This window comes from Entelurus aequoreus, linkage group LG24 (genome assembly GCF_033978785.1).
Source record: "Entelurus aequoreus isolate RoL-2023_Sb linkage group LG24, RoL_Eaeq_v1.1, whole genome shotgun sequence".
Classification (NCBI taxonomy): domain Eukaryota; kingdom Metazoa; phylum Chordata; class Actinopteri; order Syngnathiformes; family Syngnathidae; genus Entelurus; species Entelurus aequoreus.
The window spans coordinates 39,114,730-39,135,815 of NC_084754.1; the positions used below are offsets into that span (position 1 = coordinate 39,114,730).

Genomic DNA, 21,086 nt, shown 5'->3' on the forward strand with positions numbered 1-21,086 from the left:
TTATTTCTGACCGTTCAAAATGCTGACACACACACATAAGACGGAGGATTCTAATTTGTCCATCTGGGCAGCGCGAGCACCGTGTGTGGAACGTTAGTTTGCACGTCCTTCCATAACTAAAATGCAAAATAGTGCACGATGAGTGTTGATAAATCACATGGCGCACGCTAACTAACTATATTTGCGTCTTTTCCTCCCAGTGTTGTGGGTGTTTGGATGATCAGCATATATTTTAAACATATTTTTAAACCCACTTTTATTCTCTGACTTTTAAATAGAGTCTTGTGGTCCTCTGTGTCTTTTATTGTTTAATTCCATTTTATTGATGTCTTTTATCATTTTATTTTATTATTATTTGTTTATTTTTTTCACTTGTTTTATTCTAAATGCTTGTAATTTGCTTACTTTTTATTGTTTCTTTTTTTTAATGTGCAGCACTCTGGAGACAGTTTTGTTGTTAATAGAGCGATATACAAACCCCGTTTCCATTTGAGTTGGGAAATTGTGTTAGATGTAAATATAAACGGAATACAATGATTTGCAAATAATTTTCAACCCATATTCAGTTGAATATGCTACAAACACAACATATTTGATGTTCAAACTGATAAACATTTTTTTTTGTTGCAAATAATCATTAACTTTAGAATTTGATGCCAGCAACACGTGACAAAGAAGTTGGGAAAGGTGGCAATAAATACTGATAAAGTTGAGGAATGCTCATCAAACACTTATTTGGAACATCCCACAGGTGAACAGGCAAATTGGGAACAGGTGGGTGCCCATGATTGGGTATAAAAGTAGATTCCATGAATGTCATTCACAAACAAGGATGAGGCGAGGGTCACCACTTTGTCAAAAAATGCGTGAGCAAATTGTTGAACAGTTTAAGAAAAACCTTTCTCAACCAGCTATTGCAAGGAATTTAGGGATTTCACCATCTACGGTCCATAATATCATCAAAAGGTTCAGAGAATCTGGAGAAATCACTGCACGTAAGCAGCTAAGCCCGTGACCTTCGATCCCTCAGGCTGTACTGCATCAACAAGCGACATCAGTGTGTAAAGGATATCACCACATGGGCTCAGGAACACTCAGAAACCCACTGTCAGTAACTACAGTTGGTCGCTACATCTGTAAGTGCAAGTTAAAACTCTCCTATGCAAGGCGAAAACCATTTATCAACAACACCCAGAAACGCAGTCGGCTTCGCTGGGCCTGAGCTCATCTAAGATGGACTGATACAAAGTGGAAAAGTGTTCTGTGGTCTGACGAGTCCACATTTCAAATTGTTTTTGGAAACTGTGGACGCCGTGTCCTACGGACCAAAGAGGAAAAGAACCATCCGGATTGTTATAGGTGCAATGTTGAAAAGCCAGCATCTGTGATGGTATGAGGGTGTATTAGTGCCCAAGACATGGGTAACTTACACATCTGTGAAGGCACCATTAATGCTGAAAGGTACATACAGGTTTTGGAGCAACATATGTTGCCATCCAAGCAACGTTACCATGGACGCCCCTGCTTATTTCAGCAAGACAATGCCAAGCCACGTGTTACATCAACGTGGCTTCATAATAAAAGAGTGTGGGTACTAGACTGGCCTGCCTGTAGTCCAGACCTGTCTCCCATTGAAAATGTGTGGCGCATTATGAAGCCTAAAATACCACAACGGAGACCCCCGGACTGTTGAACAACTTAAGCTGTACATCAAGCAAGAATGGGAAAGAATTCCACCTGAGAAGCTTAAAAAATGTGTCTCCTCAGTTCCCAAACGTTTACTGAGTGTTGTTAAAAGGAAAGGCCATGTAACACAGTGGTGAACATGCCCTTTCCCAACTACTTTGGCACGTGTTGCAGCCATGAAATTCTAAGTTAATTATTATTTGCCAAAAAAAAATAAAGTTTATGAGTTCGAACATCAAATATGTTGTCTTTGTAGTGCATTCAACTGAATATGGGTTGAAAAGGATTTGCAAATCATTGTATTCCGTTTATATTTACATCTAACACAACTTCCCAACTCATATGGAAACGGGGTTTGTAAATAAAGGGGATTGGATTGGATATATTTTGCACATTTATGAAGACAGAGACGCAGTCCACTTTGCACACGTTTATTGGATCAGCTTTGCGTTTGCACATGTTTTAGTACACGCAAACCTTTAGTAAATCAGGCCCTCTATGATTATCTGCAGACGACAATAACAAACATACTGCTGTGTCAAACAAAGCTGATCTTTTATTATCGTGTAAAGGCACATTTTTAATCCAGACTCAACGCAATCTGGATTGAAAAAGTCATCACGAAAGGAGCACTTTTAGTGATATGATACTATAAGGATAGACACATTGCACTGAAGCTGCAGTAATCCCCCAGTCAGCATTATTTATTCAGCAGCCTGGCCCACATCAGTGTGGCCTACATGAGGAACATCACGGCTTTATTTAGAAACTCCAGGTGGAAGCCCATGATGGATTAAGGGAAATGGAAAACATGATTCATATCTGCCGTCACCGTGACGTTCATTCAACATGGCGAGGATTTAACTGATTGGAGACACGGTCGTTTGTCACTTTCACCAAGATCTGCCGTGACACCTTCAACAGCGCCGCCTCCTAAATGAACCGTTTGTTTAGGTGACTTCCCACTACTCCGGAGCTCCAATTTTCTTGCTAAATTCAATTTCCCCCGATCAAGCGAGCACGTCGCACCCGTCCTCACCCCCTTTTTCAGCTCGGAGGGAAATTGATGAATGCTTATTTTTGCAGCGGAAGGCACAAGGGTTGGACGGTATACCGGTACTAGTATAGTATCGCGGTACTAATGAATCAAAAACGGTACTATACTCTGTTTGAGAAGTACCGGTTCGCCTTATTTATTTATTTATTTTATATGCATGAAGGCGCATCGTCGTCACGTCGTGACATTGCTGGTTTTACGAGCAGAGGAGCATGTTCGGCAGCGCGCACACACAGAGTACTTACAAGCAGACACAGTGTGTAGACAGAAAAGGGAGAACGGACGCATTTTAGCCTAAAAAGTAAAGATAAAGGTGAAGTTATAACACTGAAACACCCTCAGGAAGAGGTGCTTTAAGACATGGCTAGCTAGCTAGCGGCTAACATCCATCCGCAGTCTGCAGTGTTTTAGCTACTTCTAAATCACTAATCCTTGTCTCCATGGCGACAAATAAAGTAACATTCTTACAAGTGTCAACCCTGCAGGACGAGGAACAGCTAAACATGCTTCACTACACGCCGTAGGAGGATACAATATCTCACCGGCGTCACAATGGAAACAAATGCCATGGGTGGATCTACACCTGACATCCACTGTAATGATACCAAGTACAATAGCGTATCTAGTCAATACTACTATGATTACATCATATATTTTTTATGGTCACAAAAATGTTTTTCCTTTTTAAAAAAAAAAATCATATTATGTTTATAACTCAGGAAATATGTCCCTGGACACATGAGGACTTAAATTATGATCAAGGTATGATCCTTTAACTACTTAGTATCGGATCCATACCCAACTTTGTGGTATCATCCAAAACTAATGTAAAGTATCAAACAACAGAAGAACAAGTGATTATTACATTTCAACAGAAGTGTAGATAGAACATGTTAAAACAGTAAATAAGCAAATATTAACAGTAAACGAACAAATGGATTAATAATAAATTTTTACAGTTTGTCCTTTTAAATGTTGACAAAATAATAGGTAGATAAATGACACAATATGTTACTGCATATGTCAGCAGACTAATTTGGAGCCCTTGTTTGTTTACTTACTAAAAGACAAGTTGTCTAGTACAGGGGTCCCCAAACTTTTTGACTCAGGGGCCGCATTGGGTTAAAAAAATGTGGCCAGGGGCCGGGCTGTGTGTGTGTGTGTATATTTATATATGTGTATATAGTATATTCCTCACGCTCTAATAGAGTAGAAGAGTGCAGACACTGCGGCGCGAGCGTGATGATGTCACATTATCGATGGAAACATTTTTAGTCAATATGATTTGCCTGAGCAGCAAGGAGACCCCGAGAGTAACAAGCTGTAGAAAAAGATTAGAAAGGACAAATTAAAAAAAAAACTTGAGATTTCCCGCGGGCTGGATTTTGGACGCTGGCGGGTCGTAGTTTGGGGACCCCTGGTCAAGTACGTTCACTATTTTATTTAAGGACAAAATTGCAATAAGAAACATATGTTTAATGTACCGTAAGAGTTTTTGTTCAAATAAAGCCATCCATCCATCTTCTTCCGCTTGTCCGAGGTCGGGTCGCGGGGGCAGCAGCCTAAGCAGGGAAGCCCAGACTTCCCTCTCCCCAGCCACTTTGTCCAGCTCTTCCCGGGGGATCCCGAGGCGTTCCCAGGCCAGCCGGGAGACATAGTCTTCCCAACGAGTCCTGGGTCTTCCCCGTGGCCTCCTACCGGTCGGACATGCCCTAAACACCTCCCTAGGGAGGCGTTCGGGTGGCATCCTGACCAGATGCCCGAACCACCTCATCTGGCTCCTCTCCATGTGGAGGAGCAGCGGCTTTACTTTGAGTTCCTCCCGGATGACAGAGCTTCTCACCCTATCTCTAAGGGAGAGCCCCGACACCTGGCGGAGGAAACTAATTTCGGTCGCTTGTACCCGTGATCTTGTCCTTTCGGTCATAACCCAAAGCTCATGACCATAGGTGAGGATAGGAACGTAGATCGACCACTAAATTGAGAGCTTTGCCTTCCGGCTCAGCTCCTTCTTCACCACATCGGCTCGATACAGCGTCCGCATTACTGATTACCGATGCGCCTGTCGATCTCATGATCCACTATTCCCTCACTCGTGAACAAGACTCCGGGGTACTTGAACTCCTCCACTTGGGGCAGGGTCTCCTCCCCAACCCGGAGATGGCACTCCACCCTTTTCCGAGTGATAACCATGGACTCGGACTTGGAGGTGCTGATTCTCATCCCAGTCGCTTCACACTCGGCTGCAAACTGATCCAGTGAGAGCTGAAGATCCTGGCCAGATGAAGCCATCAGGACCACATCATCGATTACTGTAACGTATTATTTTCGGGTCTCCCTATGTCTAGCATTAAAAGATTACAGTTGGTACAAAATGCGGCTGCTAGACAAGAACAAGAAAGTTTGATCATATTACGCCTATACTGTATATACCTTTATATACATATATACCTATACTGGCTCACCTGCACTGGCTTCCTGTGCACTTAAGATGTGACTTTAAGGTTTTACTACTTACGTATAAAATACTACACGGTCTAGCTCCATCCTATCTTGCCGATTGTATTGTACCATATGTCCCGACAAGAAATCTGCGTTCAAAGAACTCCGGCTTATTAGTGATTCCCAGAGCCCAAAAAAAGTCTGCGGGCTATATAGCGTTTTCTATTGGGGCTTCAGTACTCTGGAATGCCCTCCCGGTAACAGTTAGAGATGCTACCTCAGTTGAAGCATTTAAGACCCATCTTAAAACTCATTTGTATACTCTAGCCTTTAAATAGACCCCCTTTTTAGACCAGTTGATCTGCCGTTTATTTTATTTTATGCTCTGCCCCCCTCTCCCTTGTGGAGGGGGGGACACAGGTCCAGTGGCCATGGATGAAGTGCTGGCTGTCCCGAGTCGGGACCCGGGGTGGACCGCTCGCCTGTGCATCAGTCGGGGACATCTCTGCGCTGCTGACCCGTCTCCGCTCGGGATGGTCTCCTGCTGGCCCTACTATGGACTGGACTCGCACTATTATGTTAGATCCACTATGGACTGGACTCACACACTATTATGTTAGATCCACTATGGACTGAACTCTCACTATTATGTTAGATCCACTATGGACTGGACTCTCACACTATTATGTTAGATCCACTATGGACTGAACTCTCACTATTATGTTAGATCCTCTATGGACTGGACTCTCACACTATTATGTTAGATCCACTATGGACTGGACTCTCACTATCATGTTAGATCCACTATGGACTGGACTCTCACTATTATGATAGATCCACTATGGACTGGACTCTCACTATCATGTTAGATCCATTATGGACTGGACTCTCACACTATTATGTTAGATCCACTATGGACTGGACTCTCACTATTATGTTAGATGGACTGGACTCGCACTATTATGTTAGATCCACTATGGACTGGACTCACACACTATTATGTTAGATCCACTATGGACTGAACTCTCACTATTATGTTAGATCCACTATGGACTGGACTCTCACACTATTATGTTAGATCCACTATGGACTGAACTCTCACTATTATGTTAGATCCTCTATGGACTGGACTCTCACACTATTATGTTAGATCCACTATGGACTGGACTCACACACTATTATGTTAGATCCACTATGGACTGAACTCTCACTATTATGTTAGATCTACTATGGACTGGACTCTCACACTATTATGTTAGATCCACTATGGACTGGACTCTCACTATCATGTTAGATCCACTATGGACTGGACTCTCACTATTATGATAGATCCACTATGGACTGGACTCTCACTATCATGTTAGATCCACTATGGACTGGACTCTCACACTATTATGTTAGATCCACTATGGACTGGACTCTCACTATTATGTTAGATCCACTATGGACTGGACTCTCACACTATTATGTTAGATCCACTATGGACTGGACTCTCACTATTATGTTAGATCCACTATGGACTGGACTCTCACTATTATGTTAGATCCACTATGGACTGGACTCTCACTGTTATGTTAGATCCACTATGGCCTGGACTCTCACTATTATGTTAGATCCACTATGGACTGGACTCTCATTATTATGTTAGATCCACTATGGACTGGACTCTCACTATCATGTTAGATCCTCTATGGACTGGACTCTCACACTATTATGTTAGATCCACTATGGACTGGACTCACACACTATTATGTTAGATCCACTATGGACTGAACTCTCACTATTATGTTAGATCTACTATGGACTGGACTCTCACACTATTATGTTAGATCCACTATGGACTGGACTCTCACTATCATGTTAGATCCACTATGGACTGGACTCTCACTATTATGATAGCTCCACTATGGACTGGACTCTCACTATCATGTTAGATCCACTATGGACTGGACTCTCACACTATTATGTTAGATCCACTATGGACTGGACTCTCACTATTATGTTAGATCCACTATGGACTGGACTCTCACACTATTATGTTAGATCCACTATGGACTGGACTCTCACACTATTATGTTAGATCCACTATGGACTGGACTCTCACTATTATGTTAGATCCACTATGGACTGGACTCTCACACTATTATGTTAGATCCACTATGGCCTGGACTCTCACTATTATGTTAGATCCACTATGGACTGGACTCTCACTATTATGTTAGATCCACTATGGACTGGACTCTCCCTATCATGTTAGATCCACTATGGACTGGACTTTCACAATATTATGCTAGACCCACTCGACGTGCACTGCATCCGGTCTCCCCTAGAGGGGTGGGGGGGTTACCCACATCTGCGGTCCTCTCCAAGTTTCTCATAGTTATTCTCATTGACATCCCATTGGGTTGTGAGTTTTTCCTTGCCCTTATGTGGGCTCTGAACCGAGGATGTCGTTGTGGCTTGTGCAGCCCTTTGAGACACTTGTGATTTAGGCCTATATAAATAAACATTGATTGATTGATTGGTTGATCTGCAAAAAGCAGAGACCTAATCCTACCGCCACCTAATCAGATCCCCTCAACGCCCTGACTGCGCCTAGAAATGATGTCCATAAATAAAATAAAGCCAATAGTGCAATTTTTTTGTGGTATCAAAGTGCATTTTGCATGGTAAAGACAACCCTAGAAAGCACACACATGGCAATTAGAAGATGTGAAGCATTGCAAAAGAGGCCTTAAATGTTGAAAATCAAGCGTTTAACTGGGAGATTCTGACACGCTACGATGATCTGGGTCAGTTTGCGCCAGCGGTTCTGGAAATAAAGCCGCTATTAATACATCCCTCAGATAAGAAGACGTAAGGTTTGGCAAATAGAAACAGAAACCAGAATAGAAATAAAGATCTATAATTAAGTGACGTTAATAAGCACACAGATCAACATACGCCTTGTCTTTGTTCCAAGGTGGAACAAAACGCAGCCTGTATGTTTCTGCCTTTAATTTAGCCTGATAAGCCAAGCTGTCTGTGCCCGCTGGCTACTTGACTCATCTCCGTGGTCCTGCTCCTCCTCTCTTTGTGTGGGCACCCTGGAGCTGGACACCCCCGCTCTCAAAGGCATGTTCTCACTTCAAGGCCGCGGCGATGACAAATGATGCAGCTGCAGCGCGGCCGCTGAGAAAACGCCATCATTTAGCTTCAATACCGGGAGTCTTAGGATGCTGAGAATTGACGAGGCATTCACTGCAATTACTAGAAAACTAAATAGTGTTCAATTGGCAACCCGGGTTGTGGATCTCTGTGTTGCTGACCCGGAATAAGATCCCTTGTCTTCCTCTTCTTTTTCCCCAGCTTTTGAGTTTTTCCTTGCCAGGATGTGGGTTTGGATCAGGGGTGTCGTGAGTTTTTCACAAGTCATTTTGACTTAAACATAGCAGTATCGACTAGATACGCTCTTGTACTTGGTATCATTACAGTGGATGTCAGGTGTATATCCACCCACGGCTGTCGTTTACATTCAGGAGTCATATTACGCCTATACTGGCTCACTTGCACTGGCTTCCTGTGCACTTAAGATGCGACTTTAAGGTTTTACTACTTACGTATAAAATATTACACGGTTTAGCTCCAGCCTATCTCGCCGATTGTATTGTACCATATGTCCCGACAAGAAATCTGCGTTCAAAGAACTCCGGCTTATTAGTGATTCCCAGAGCCAAAAAAAAGTCTGCGGGCTATAGAGCGTTTTCTATTCGGGCTCCAGTACTCTGGAATGCCCTCCCGGTAACAGTTAGAGATGCTACCTCAGTAGAAGCATTTAAGTCCCATCTTAAAACTCATTTGTATAATCTAGCCTTTAAATAGACCCCCCCTTTTTTAGACCAGTTGATCTGCCGTTTCTTTTCTTCTCTCCTCTTCTCCCCTGTCCCTTGCGAGGGGGAGTTGCATAGGTCCGGTGGCCATGGATGAAGTGCTGGCTGTCCAGAGCCGGGACCCCGGGTGGACCACTAGCCTGTGCATCGGTTGGGGACATCTCTGCGCTGCTGACCCGTCTCCGCTCGGGATGGTTTCCTGTTGGCCCCGCTGTGGACTGGACTCCCGCTGATGTGTTGGATCCACTGTGGACTGGACTTTCACAATGTTATGTCAGACCCACTCGACATCCGTTGCTTTCGGTCTCCCCTAGAGGGGGGGGGGGGTTACCCACATATGCGGTCCTCTCCAAGGTTTCTCATAGTCATTCACCGACGTCCCACTGGGGTGAGTTTTTCCTTGCCCGTATGTGGGCTCTGTACCGAGGATGTCGTTGTGGCTTGTACAGCCCTTTGAGACACTTGTGATTTAGGGCTATATAAATAAACATTGATTGATTGAGTGCCAGCTTTTGTTAGCGGTGAGCTATTGTATCCTCCTATGGTGTGTATGGTGTATCCTGCTCAGTGGCCGCCCTGGATGGGTAGGTTGTGAGTTCAAACCCCGGCAGAGTCATACCAAAGACTATAAAAATGGGACCCGTTACCCGCCTGCTCGGCACTCAGCATCAAGAGTTGGAATTGGGGGTTAAACCACCAAAAAGTATTCCTGGGCATGGCCACCGCTGCTGCTCACTGCTCCCCTCACCTCCCAGGGGGTGATCAAGGGGATGGGTCAAATGCAGAGGACACATTTCACCACACCCAGTGTGTGTGTGACAATCATTGGTACTTTAACTTTAACTTTAATGAAGCATGTTATGATACTTGTAAGAAACATACTTTATTTGTCGCCATGGAGACACGGATTAGTGATTTAGAAGTAGCTAAAACACTGCCGACTGCGGATAGATGTTAGCTGCTAGCTAGTTATCTATGTCCTAAGGCACCTCTTCCTGAGGGCGTTTCAGTGTTATAACGTCACCTTTATCTTTGCAAAATGCGTCCGTTCTCCCTTTTCTGTCTACACACTGTGTCTGCATGTAAGTACTCTGTGTGCGTGTGCTGCCGAACATGCTACTCTGCTCGTAAACCTAGCAATTTCACGACGTGACGACGCGTTGTCATGCCCGTACTTTTTAGAGGCGTAGAGTACCGAATATGATTCATTAGTATCGCGGTACTTTACTAGGGACACACTGCAAAAAGTCCGTGTTCAAAAACAAGAAAAAAAAAATACAAAAATGAGGGGTATTTTACTTGAACTAAGCAAAATTATCTGCCAATAGGACAAGAAAATGTGTCTTGTCAAGACTTTCCAAAACAAGTAAAATTAGCTAACCTCAATGAACCCAAAAATACCTTAAAATAAGAATATTCTCACTAATAACAAGTGCACTTTTCTTGGTAGAAAAAAAAGAGACCTTTTTGCTCAATATGTTGAAAAATATTCTTAAATGAAGTAAATGCTAGTGCCATTATCTTGACATAATGACATGCACACGGCATTACATTTCTTGAAACCAGCAAACTTATACTAAAAACGAGTTTATTTTTGTTAATGGAAAGGCAACAAGGCAACCGCTTGTTACTCTCAGGGTCTCCTAGCCACTCAGGCAAATTATATGGTGTAAAAATGCATTTTTCCATCGATAACATGACATCATCGCGCCAAGTCAGTCATTAGTGCGCATATAACTGTATATATATATTTGTGCATGAACTATTTGTGTTCAAAATTGTTTGAAATGTCACATGTTAAATATTAACTGTCAGTTTACTGTACTGTGCAAACTGTACTACTTTATGAGTACGTATTTTCTATTGTTTCATTGAAAATAAAACAGCAAAAGTCCATTTGGCTGTCATCTGTTTTAATTATGAGACCCAATTGTGTCAAAGTCATGATTTTTTTTTATTTCATGCTTGAAATAAGACATGTTTACTTTGAAAAAGTAGTTTTATACTTGTGAGTGTTGATGACACAGCTTTGCAACAGTTGATATTCTAGTTTCAAGCATGTTTTACTCAATATAGGTCATCAAATCTCAGCAACAAGCTGTAATATCTTACTGAGATCATTTAGGACCAAAACACTTAAAACAAGTAAAACACTCTAACATAAAATCTGCTTAAAAAGAAGAATTATCTTATCAGACAGCAAATAAGCAAATATCAGCCTTATTTGAGATATTTAATCTTACTTAGATTTCAGTTTTTGCAGTGTATGCTGTACTTCGTAGTCTAGAATATTAAAAAGTTGCTTTAAATGATCTGTAAAGCAAATCACGTTTTTTATGGTGGCGACAGTTAAAATGGATGACTTCCTATTGAAAAAAAAACAAAAAAACAGATTGTATCCAAGCTGGGAAGTTGAACTGCTCGTACAATTTCATGGTGAATTCCAATGAGGTGATGTTTCCCTGGAAGAACAGTTGTTATGGATTCTGGCCATGCTAATGCAAAGCTGATGGGTTCCCTCCAGGGCCACGCTCATTGGTTTAGGAGGGCCTGGGAAACACTTTGACGTACTCACAAAGGTAACAGATTGCCTGGGAGATTTTCCAGGAAACGGGGACAATTATGCTCCTGGTGGAGAGAAACTGGGCCATATTTGTATTTTGGAAGGCTTTGTTGGAGCTCAGGGACACGCTGCTCTGGTCCACATCTGCTCGACCTGCTGTGTCCTCACATAAGGGCTTTAAATGTCATTCACTTTTACTTTGAAGGTGCAACACACGGCTAATCGATGCATTGATTACATAACGTGATTAAAATGGTATTCCGCTGATGAGTTGACTGACACTCCCGCTGCGTGTCTCACAGCCGCACTGCTCCGCCAAATACAAACATCATCATGCTGAGAGACGGGGACGATTGTTATTGGCTTTTCCACTCCCACATGACAGCAGGACAAACTCCCCACAACAACGCTGGAGTTCACAAATAGTTGATGTTGTTATCAATGTTCCCTCTCATTTTTCATGTGTGTGAGCAAACACAAAACCTCCCTGAGCATTCAGTGGAGCCCATGTGAGCAACATCAGACGTGCACACTGTGGCTACACCAGCAGCACACCTGTCCCAAATCTGACTAAATAACAAGTTCAATCTCCATCCATCCATCCATTTTCTACCGCTTGTCCCTTTCGGGGCCGCGGGGGGTGCTGGAGCCTATCTCAGCTGCATTCGGGCGGAAGGCGGGGTACACCCTGGACAAGTCCCCACCTCATCGCAGGGCCAACACAGATAGACAGTCAACATTCTCTTATTATTATAATTAAATAACAGCAGTCATTTCCATTTCTAATATAAGCGTTTAGGCCCACTTACAATGACAATAACAAAAAATATTGTTTTTCATGAACTGTGTACTTGTATTGTTTGTCTGGGTGGAGGTCCTGCTTTGGAAATAGTTTGTACCCCTTTCAGACATTGCATTTAGTTCCCATTAAAACATTCACATGTTGCACAATGAGATGTAAGCAGGGGATCATGTGTACATTCCTGCAACTTCCTGTTTGTAAAACATATATTTTTATTAGTATTTATTTAAAGGCCTTCTGAAACCCACTACTACCGACCACGCAGTCTGATAGTTTATACATCAATGATGAAATCTTAACATTATAACACATGCCAATACGGCCGGGTTAACTTATAAAGTGACATTTTAAATATGCCGCTAAACTTCCGGTTCGAAACGCCTCTGAGGATGACGTATGCGCGTGACGTAGACCGGGGAACACGGGTATGCCTTCCACATTGAAGCCAATACGAAAAAGCTCTGTTTTCATTTCATAATTCCACAGTATTCTGGACATCTGTGTTCGTGAATCTGTTGCAATCATGTTCATTGCATTATGGAGAAGGAAGCTGAGCAAGCAAAGAAGAAAGTTGTCGGTGCGAAATGGACGTATTTTTCGAACGTAGTCAGCAACAACAGTACACAGCCGGCGCTTCTTTGTTTACATTCCCGGAAGATGCAGTCAAGATGGAAGAACTCGGATAACAGAGACTCTAACCAGGAGGACTTTTGACTTCGATACACAGACGCCTGTAGAGAACTGGGACAACACAGACTCTTACCAGGATTACTTTGATTTGGATGACAAAGACGCAGACGTGCTACTGTGAGTATGCAGCTTTGGCTTCTAAACATTTGATCGCTTGACCGTATGTGCGCAACTTTTTTTTGCGTATGTACGTAACTTTTTAAAAATATATAAGCTTTATGAACCTTGGGTTAGGTGAACGGTCTTTTGGGCTGAGTGATTGTGTGTGTTGATCAGGTGTTTGAATTGTATTGGCGTGTTCTATGGAGCTAGGAGCTAGCAGAGGAGCTAGGAGCTAGCATAACAAACACGCAGGTGTTTTTATGCAGGATTAATTTGTGGCATGTTAAATATAAGCCTGGTTGTGTTGTGGCTAATAGAGTATATATATGTCTTGTGTTTATTTACTGTTGTAGTCATTCGCAGCTGAATATCAGGTCACCCCCGGCTCTCACAGCATCTTCACTATCTGAATAGCTTCAACTCCCCACTAGTCCTTCACTTGCACTTTACTCATCCACAAATCTTTCATCCTCGCTCAAATTAATGGGGAAATTGTCGCTTTCTCGGTCCGAATCTCTCTCACTTCATGCGGCCATCATTGTAAACAATAGGGAACTTTGCGTATATGTTCAACTGACTACGTCACGCTACTTCCGGTAGGGGCAGGCCTTTTTTTTATCAGATACCAAAAGTTGCAATCTTTGTCGTCGTTGTTCTATACTAAATCCTTTCAGCAAAAATATGGCAATATCGCGAAATGATCAAGTATGACACATAGAATAGATCTGCTATCCCCGTTTAAATAAAAAAAAATCATTTCAGTAGGCCTTTAATATACTAACAGCATTTCATGATTAATATTTATAAATTAAGATTCCTAATAAATGACACAAGAATAAGCACACATTTGATTGGTAAATCATAGTGTAACGACCTGGAATGACACTTTGTGTGGTGTTGGAGTTGTCCGACTTTTTGTGTGGCTGTAAACGCATCACTGGCTAAGTGCCATATGTGCACGTGTTGGCGCAAGTGAGAAAGAGCGAGCGGCTGCTGTTGATATAGCAAAGTTGCTTTTGGTCTGGTTTGTACTGCAGAAAATGACCAGTTTGCTAGATATCATTTTTTTTTACTAATGTTTTGGTGATGTGTTTATGGCCGACAATAAAGAGTTTTGCTCAGTAAAGTGATGGATGGAATTCATGTCCTCAAAGCGTCTCGACAGACGTTACAATATTTGAACAATGATGACGAAAACTGTTTTCTCTGTCCTGTCAGTGTTTCGAAAATTGTTAAGCGCTTATTTTTTTATTTGATTTTGTGCGTGGCATGGATTTGCCGTGCGCAGAGGACGCTTGAGCAGTGCGCAATTGCACAGGCGCTCACCTTAGAGCAGGGGTCACCAACGCGGTGCCCGCGGGCACCAGGTAGCCCGTAAGGACCAGATGAGTAGCCCGCTGGCCTGTTCTAAAAATAGCTCAAATAGCAGCACTTACCAGTGAGCTGCCTCTATTTTTTAAATGTTGTTTTTTACTAGCAAGCTGGTCTCGCTTTGCCCGACATTTTTAATTCTAAGAGAGACAAAACTCAAATAGAATTTGAAACTCCAAGAAAATATTTTAAAGACTTGGTCTTCACTTGTTTAAATAAATTCATGTATTTTTTTACTTTGCTTCTTATAACTTTCAGAAAGACAATTTTAGAGAAAAAATACAACCTAAAAAATGATTTTAGGATTTTTAAACACATATACCTTTTTACCTTTTAAATTCCTTCCTCTTCTTTCCTGACAATTTAAATCAATGTTCAAGTACATGTATTTTTTTTATTGTAAAGAATAATAAATACATTTTAATTTAATCCTTAATTTTAGCTTCTGTTTTTTCGACGAAGAATATTTGTGAAATATTTCTTCAAACTTATTATGATTAAAATTCAAAAAAAAAAATCTGGCAAATCTAGAAAATCTGTAGAATAAAATGTGAATCTTATTTCAAAGTCTTTTGAATTTATTTTAAAATGTTTGTTCTAGAAAATCTAGACGAAATAATGATTTGTCTTTGTTAGAAATATAGCTTGGTCCAATTTGTTATATATTCTAACAAAGTGTAGATTGGATTTTAACCTATTTAAAACATGTCATCAAAATTCTAAAATTAATCTTAATCAGGAAAAATTACTAATGATGTTCCATAAATTATTTTTAAAATTTTTTCAAAAAGATTCGAATTAGCTACTTTTTCTCTTCCTTTTTTTTTCGGTAGAATTTTGAAATTTAAAGAGTCGAAATTGAAGATAAACTATGTTTCAAAATTTAATTGTCATTTGTTTCGTGTTTTCTCCTCTTTTAAACCGTTCAATTAAGTGTAAATATCATTAATTATTAATAATAACAGAGTTAAAGGTAAATTGAGCAAATTGGCTATTTCTGGCAATTTATTTAAGTGTGTATCAAACTGGTAGCCCTTCGCATTAATCAGTACCCAAGAAGTAGCTCTTGGTTTCAAAAAGGTTGGTGACCCCTGCCTTAGAGGGAACGTTGGTTATTATCGTCCATTCGTGCGGTCGCCAGTGAAGTGACAAAGTCCATGACAATCTACCTGCATGAGCGACTTGATTTGTGCCCGTGTTTATACAGCGTATGTTACTATAACAATCTACAAGGTTAATACTTTCTTCCCCTCCATTTATCCGCTTTTCTTTTGTATTTCAAGTTATCATTACATATATGTATTGTTGCATTTGACACAATTGCATTGTTGATAATAGAGGTAATTGTGTTCTCCAAAGCATTCACACATATGGTTTTCTACACCAAAATTCATCTACCGTATTTTTCGGAGTATAAGTCGCTCCGGAGTATAAATCGCACCGGCCGAAAATGCATAATATAGAAGGAAAAAAACATATATAAGTCGCACTGCTGTGTATTGTTTTGTTGGATTGATTAATTAAAAAAATTATTTATTTAAAAAAAAATAAAAATAAATACAATTACAATAATTTACAAAAATAAATAAATAAATACAAATAAAACATCGATTTTTGAAAAATGAGAATCGATACTGAATCGTACAACGTGAGAATGGCGATTTGAATTCGAATCGATTTTTTCCCACACCCCTAGTATCAGGATTACCGTATTTTTCGGAGTATAAGTCGCTCAGGAGTATAAATTGCACCGGACGAAAATGCATAATAAAAAAGGAAAAAAACATATATAAGTCGCACTGGAGTATAAGTCGCATTTTTTGGGGAAATGTATTTGATAAAACCCAACACCAAGAATAGACATTTGAAAGGCAATTTAAAATAAATAAAGAATAGTGAACAACAGGCTGAATAAGTGTACGTTATATGAGGCATAAATAACCAACTGAGAACGTGCCTGGTATGTTAACGTAACATATTATGGTAAGAGTCATTCAAATAACTATAACATATAGAACATGCTATACGTTTACCAAACAATCTGTCACTCCTAATCGCTAAATCCCATGAAACCTTATACGTCTAGTCCAGTGGTTCTTAACCTTGTTGGAGGTACCGAACCCCACCAGTTTCATATGCGCATTCACAGAACCCTTCTTTAGTGAAAAAAATAAAATATAAGTTTTTCAAATTCAAGACAAAGTTATATGTTTTTGGCAACACTTTAGTATGGGGAACATATTCTAAGTAACAGAGACTTAATTTAGAGTTATTTGGACCCTAGGGGAACATATTCTAAGTAATAAAGACTTAATTTACAGTTATTTGGTTAGGGTTAGGGTTAGGGTTAGAGGGTTAAGGTTATAATAAGGCCATGCCGAATAAGGCATTAATAAGTACTTAATAATGACTAGTTAAGAGCCAATATGTTACTAATTTGTATGTTAATAAGCAACTAATTAATGGTGAATATGTTCCCCATACTAAAGTGTTACCATGTTTTTTGACTGGTGCACAAAATGAAGCGTGCATGAACATCACCTTGTTCAAACAACAAAACCAACACAGTGCATAAACTCACAACAAATTACACACCTGCAAACCAGACAGCTGTTGCCGTATCCGTAATACGCCGATAGGGAGAAGTTTGTATTCACACGATGAGTCGGGTGTCTTGATCTCCGCCGAACCCCTGAGGCTGACTCACCAAACCCCTAGGGTTCGATCGAACCCAGGTTAGGAACCACTGGTCTAGTCTCTTACGTGAATGAGCTAAATAATATTATTTGATATTTTACGGTAATGTGTTAATAATTTCACACATAAGTCGCTCCTGAGTATAAGTCGCACCCCCGGCCAAACTATGAAACTTATAGTCCGAAAAATACGGTATTTATTGTGTTCTTCTCCAGATTTTGGCGCGCTCTACCATCCACATTTTTCACCCGATTCAAAGCAGTTCAAATTCAAACTGTTCAGCCTATTCAGGAATTGCGGGCTTTCGCTTGAAAAATTCCAAACATTCCCAGATTTCTCAGAATTCCAGGTTTTCCGGGACATTTATCCCATTCATTTTCAAACTTCCACCATTTCCACATTTTTCAACCCATTCCACCTTCAACACATTCCACCATTCTGACAATTTAAACTACCTTTTTTCTAAGTTAAAAAAAATTCTGGGATTTTCCAGAATTCCTGGTTTCCACCCTTTTTTCTGGCGACTAGTCCTTCCACATTTTTCAAACCACTTCAACCATTCCACCATCAAAACATTCCTCTTAATCAGTATTTTTTTTGACTGGAAAAATTCCAGTTTTTACCGAAATTCCAGGAATTACGTAGTACCATTTCTCAACTCTACATTTCTTGACAACTTAGAAAAAATCCCACACCAACCATTTCAACTCATTCAGACCATTCAAGTATTTTTTTTTTACCATTTTCCAAAAAATTCCCGCTTTTCCTGAAATTCCCAAATTTTTGGGAAATTCCCATTGAAATCAATGGGACATTTTTCAAAGTTCCACAATTCCCACATTTTTCATCTGATTCAAACTTTTCCAACTTCACAATATTCAGCCTGTTGGGGAATTGTGTGCTCTACTCCAACAATTCTGAAAAAAAATTCCAGGATTTCAGTTCAACTTCAGCATTTTCAAACAGAGTATAGTACTGTTTTTGATTCATTAGTACCGTGATACTATACTAGTACTGGTATACCGTACAACCCTACAATATAATAAAAAAGTCCAATTAATCAGAAATTTCACGACCCCCTGTAGTACCTCTGCAGACCCCCTATGGGTCACGGATCCCTTGTTGAAGACCTCTACTCTAAAGATGAAATAACACCCACATAGTCACCTTTACACTTTTAAAGGTAGGACTGGATGCTTCTTGAGGCAGAGCCAATCAGAGACCACGATACTGAACAGTGGTGGGTTTAGTGGCCAGTACTACTGTAGTATTTTGATCCTTTTACTTCACACAGCGAGTTTGATGCTTCAAAATGCTTAACTTAGGTCTAAAATATATCGGCTAGTCTAAATAATGTGAAGACGTCTGCACTCACTTCCAAGCATGAGGTGGTGAGAGACCACGTGTCTGTGAATAGTCTCAGTCCTTCACATCGTTGTAGTCTCAGGCATTGGAACCAATGGCAACTGGACAGTTCAGAAAAGGAGACAGGATGTTTGCTTCTCATCCAAACAGGCTTCATGACTTCCTTCTCACAGACGTTTCTTGTGTTTTCTTCGATTTCCTGTCCAGCGCTCTTGTTTTTTGTTTCCTCTTGCTATTTTCCTCCATTTTTTAGTTTGAGAGCTGCCTTTAGACCCCTGGTTGCCAATCAGGCTGCTTCAGAGAACTTTGCTTTACTCAACGTGTCACTTTGGTTTGTTTACTTGTACTGAACTTCCCTGTTTTCTATACCTGTTTCCCTAATTAAAGCTGTTACCTGCCCTCCCCGCATCCCGGGGTCCAGAACACCCAACAGTAAATGTAACATCACTCACTAAATAATAATATATGTTTCTTTACCAATGGGAAACCACAGATAATTAGAGAATAATCCAAATTGATACAATTATCAGTGAAGATTCACAATTCAAAACAAATGACTGTTTGTTGTCTAAAGTGATATCAAATTATATTTTGTTATATTTTGCTGCTCGATTTGTTTCTTATAAAATTGGGAACAATTTCTCATATTCTTTCTGTTTCTGTATTATTGCAATATTTTTTTTGTAAAATTATTACTTTTTTATGTACAATTATTACTTTTTAATGCAAAACGGTGACATTTATCATACAAAATTCTGACTTTTATCACAATATTGCTAATTTTTTTGTTCTTGTAAAATGGTGACATTTTTTGAGTAAAATCATGACTTTTGTTATAGTTTTTGCCAAGTTAAATTCCGATTATTATTATAATATTGCCAACATTTTTAAGTTTTCTTATAAAATTGTGACTTTTGTCGAGTAAAATTACGACTATTTTCATACAATTACCAAAATGTTAAGCTTTTCTTGTAAAACTGTGACTGTTATTGAGTAAAATTCCAAGTTTTATCATAATATTGCACAAATGTTCAGTTTTTCTTGTCAACTTTTAACTTGCGTTGAGTAAAATCGCGACTTTTATTATAATACTGCCACAATTTGGAGTTTTTCTTGTGAAATTGTGACATTTTCCTAGTGAAACTCCAAATCATTTTTCACAACAAGCTTTTTTATATTTGCATAGCATGTATATATTATTAAAGGCCTACTGAAACCCACTACTACCGACCACGCAGTCTGATAGTTTATATATCAATGATGAAATCTTAACATTGCAACACATGCCAATACGGCCGGGTTAACTTATAAAGTGCAATTTTAAATTTGCCGCTAAACTTCCGGTTCGAAACGCCTCTGAGGATGACGTATGCGCGTGACGTAGCCCGGGGAACACGGGTATGGCTTCCACATTGAAGCCAATACGAAATAGCTGTTTTCATCTCATTCTGGGTGTATTCTGGACATATGTGTTGGTGAAACTGTTGCAATTATGTTCATTGCATTATGGAGGAAGAAGCTGAGCAAGCAAAGAAGAGAGTTCTCGGTGCAAAGCGGACGTATTTTGCGAAGGAAGTCAGCAGCAACACAACACAGCCGGCGGTGTTTCATTGTTTACATTCCCGAAAGATGCAGTCAAGATGGAAGAACTCGGATAACAGAGACTCTAACCAGGAGGACTTTTGACTTCGATACACAGACGCCTGTAGAGAACTGGGACAACAGAGACTCTTACCAGGATTACTTTGATTTGGATGACAAAGACGCAGACGTGCTACCGTGAGTATGCAGCTTTGGCTTCCAAACATTTGATCGCTTGACCGTACGTGCGCGTCACGTACGTAACTTTGTTTGAATATATAAGCTTTATTAACCTTGGGTTAGGTGAACGGTCTTTTGGGCTGAGTGATTGTGTGTGTTGATCAGGTGTTTGAATTGTATTGGCGTGTTTTATGGAGCTAGGAGCTAGCAGAGGAGCTAGCATAACAAACACGTAGGTGTTTTTATGCAGGATTAATTTGTGGCATATTAAATATAAGCCTGGTTGTGTTGTGGCTAATAGAGTATATATATGTCTTGTGTTTATTTACTGTTGTAGTCATTCCCAGCTGAATATCAGGTCACCCCCGGCTCTCACAGCATCTTCCCTATCTGAATAGCTTCAACTCCCCACTAGTCCTTCACTTGCACTTTACTCATCCACAAATCTTTCATCCTCGCTCAAATTAATGGGGAAATTGTCGCTTTCTCGGTCCGAATCTCTCTCACTTCATGCGGCCATCATTGTAAACAATAGGGAACTTTGCGTATATGTTCAACTGACTACGTCACGCTACTTCCGGTAGGGGCAAGCCTTTTTTTTATCAGATACCAAAAGTTGCAATCTTTATCGTCGTTGTTCTATACTAAATCCTTTCAGCAAAAATATGGCAATATCGCGAA

The 21,086-nt window shown here is 40.3% G+C and overlaps 1 protein-coding gene across 1 annotated transcript in view; it reads right to left on the bottom strand.

Moving 5' to 3' along the window:
- The window catches only part of frmd4a (FERM domain containing 4A), a 241,121-nt gene that overhangs the window by 195,586 nt on the left and 24,449 nt on the right, over positions 1–21,086 (bottom strand). The gene's annotated exons all lie outside the window — the stretch shown is intronic.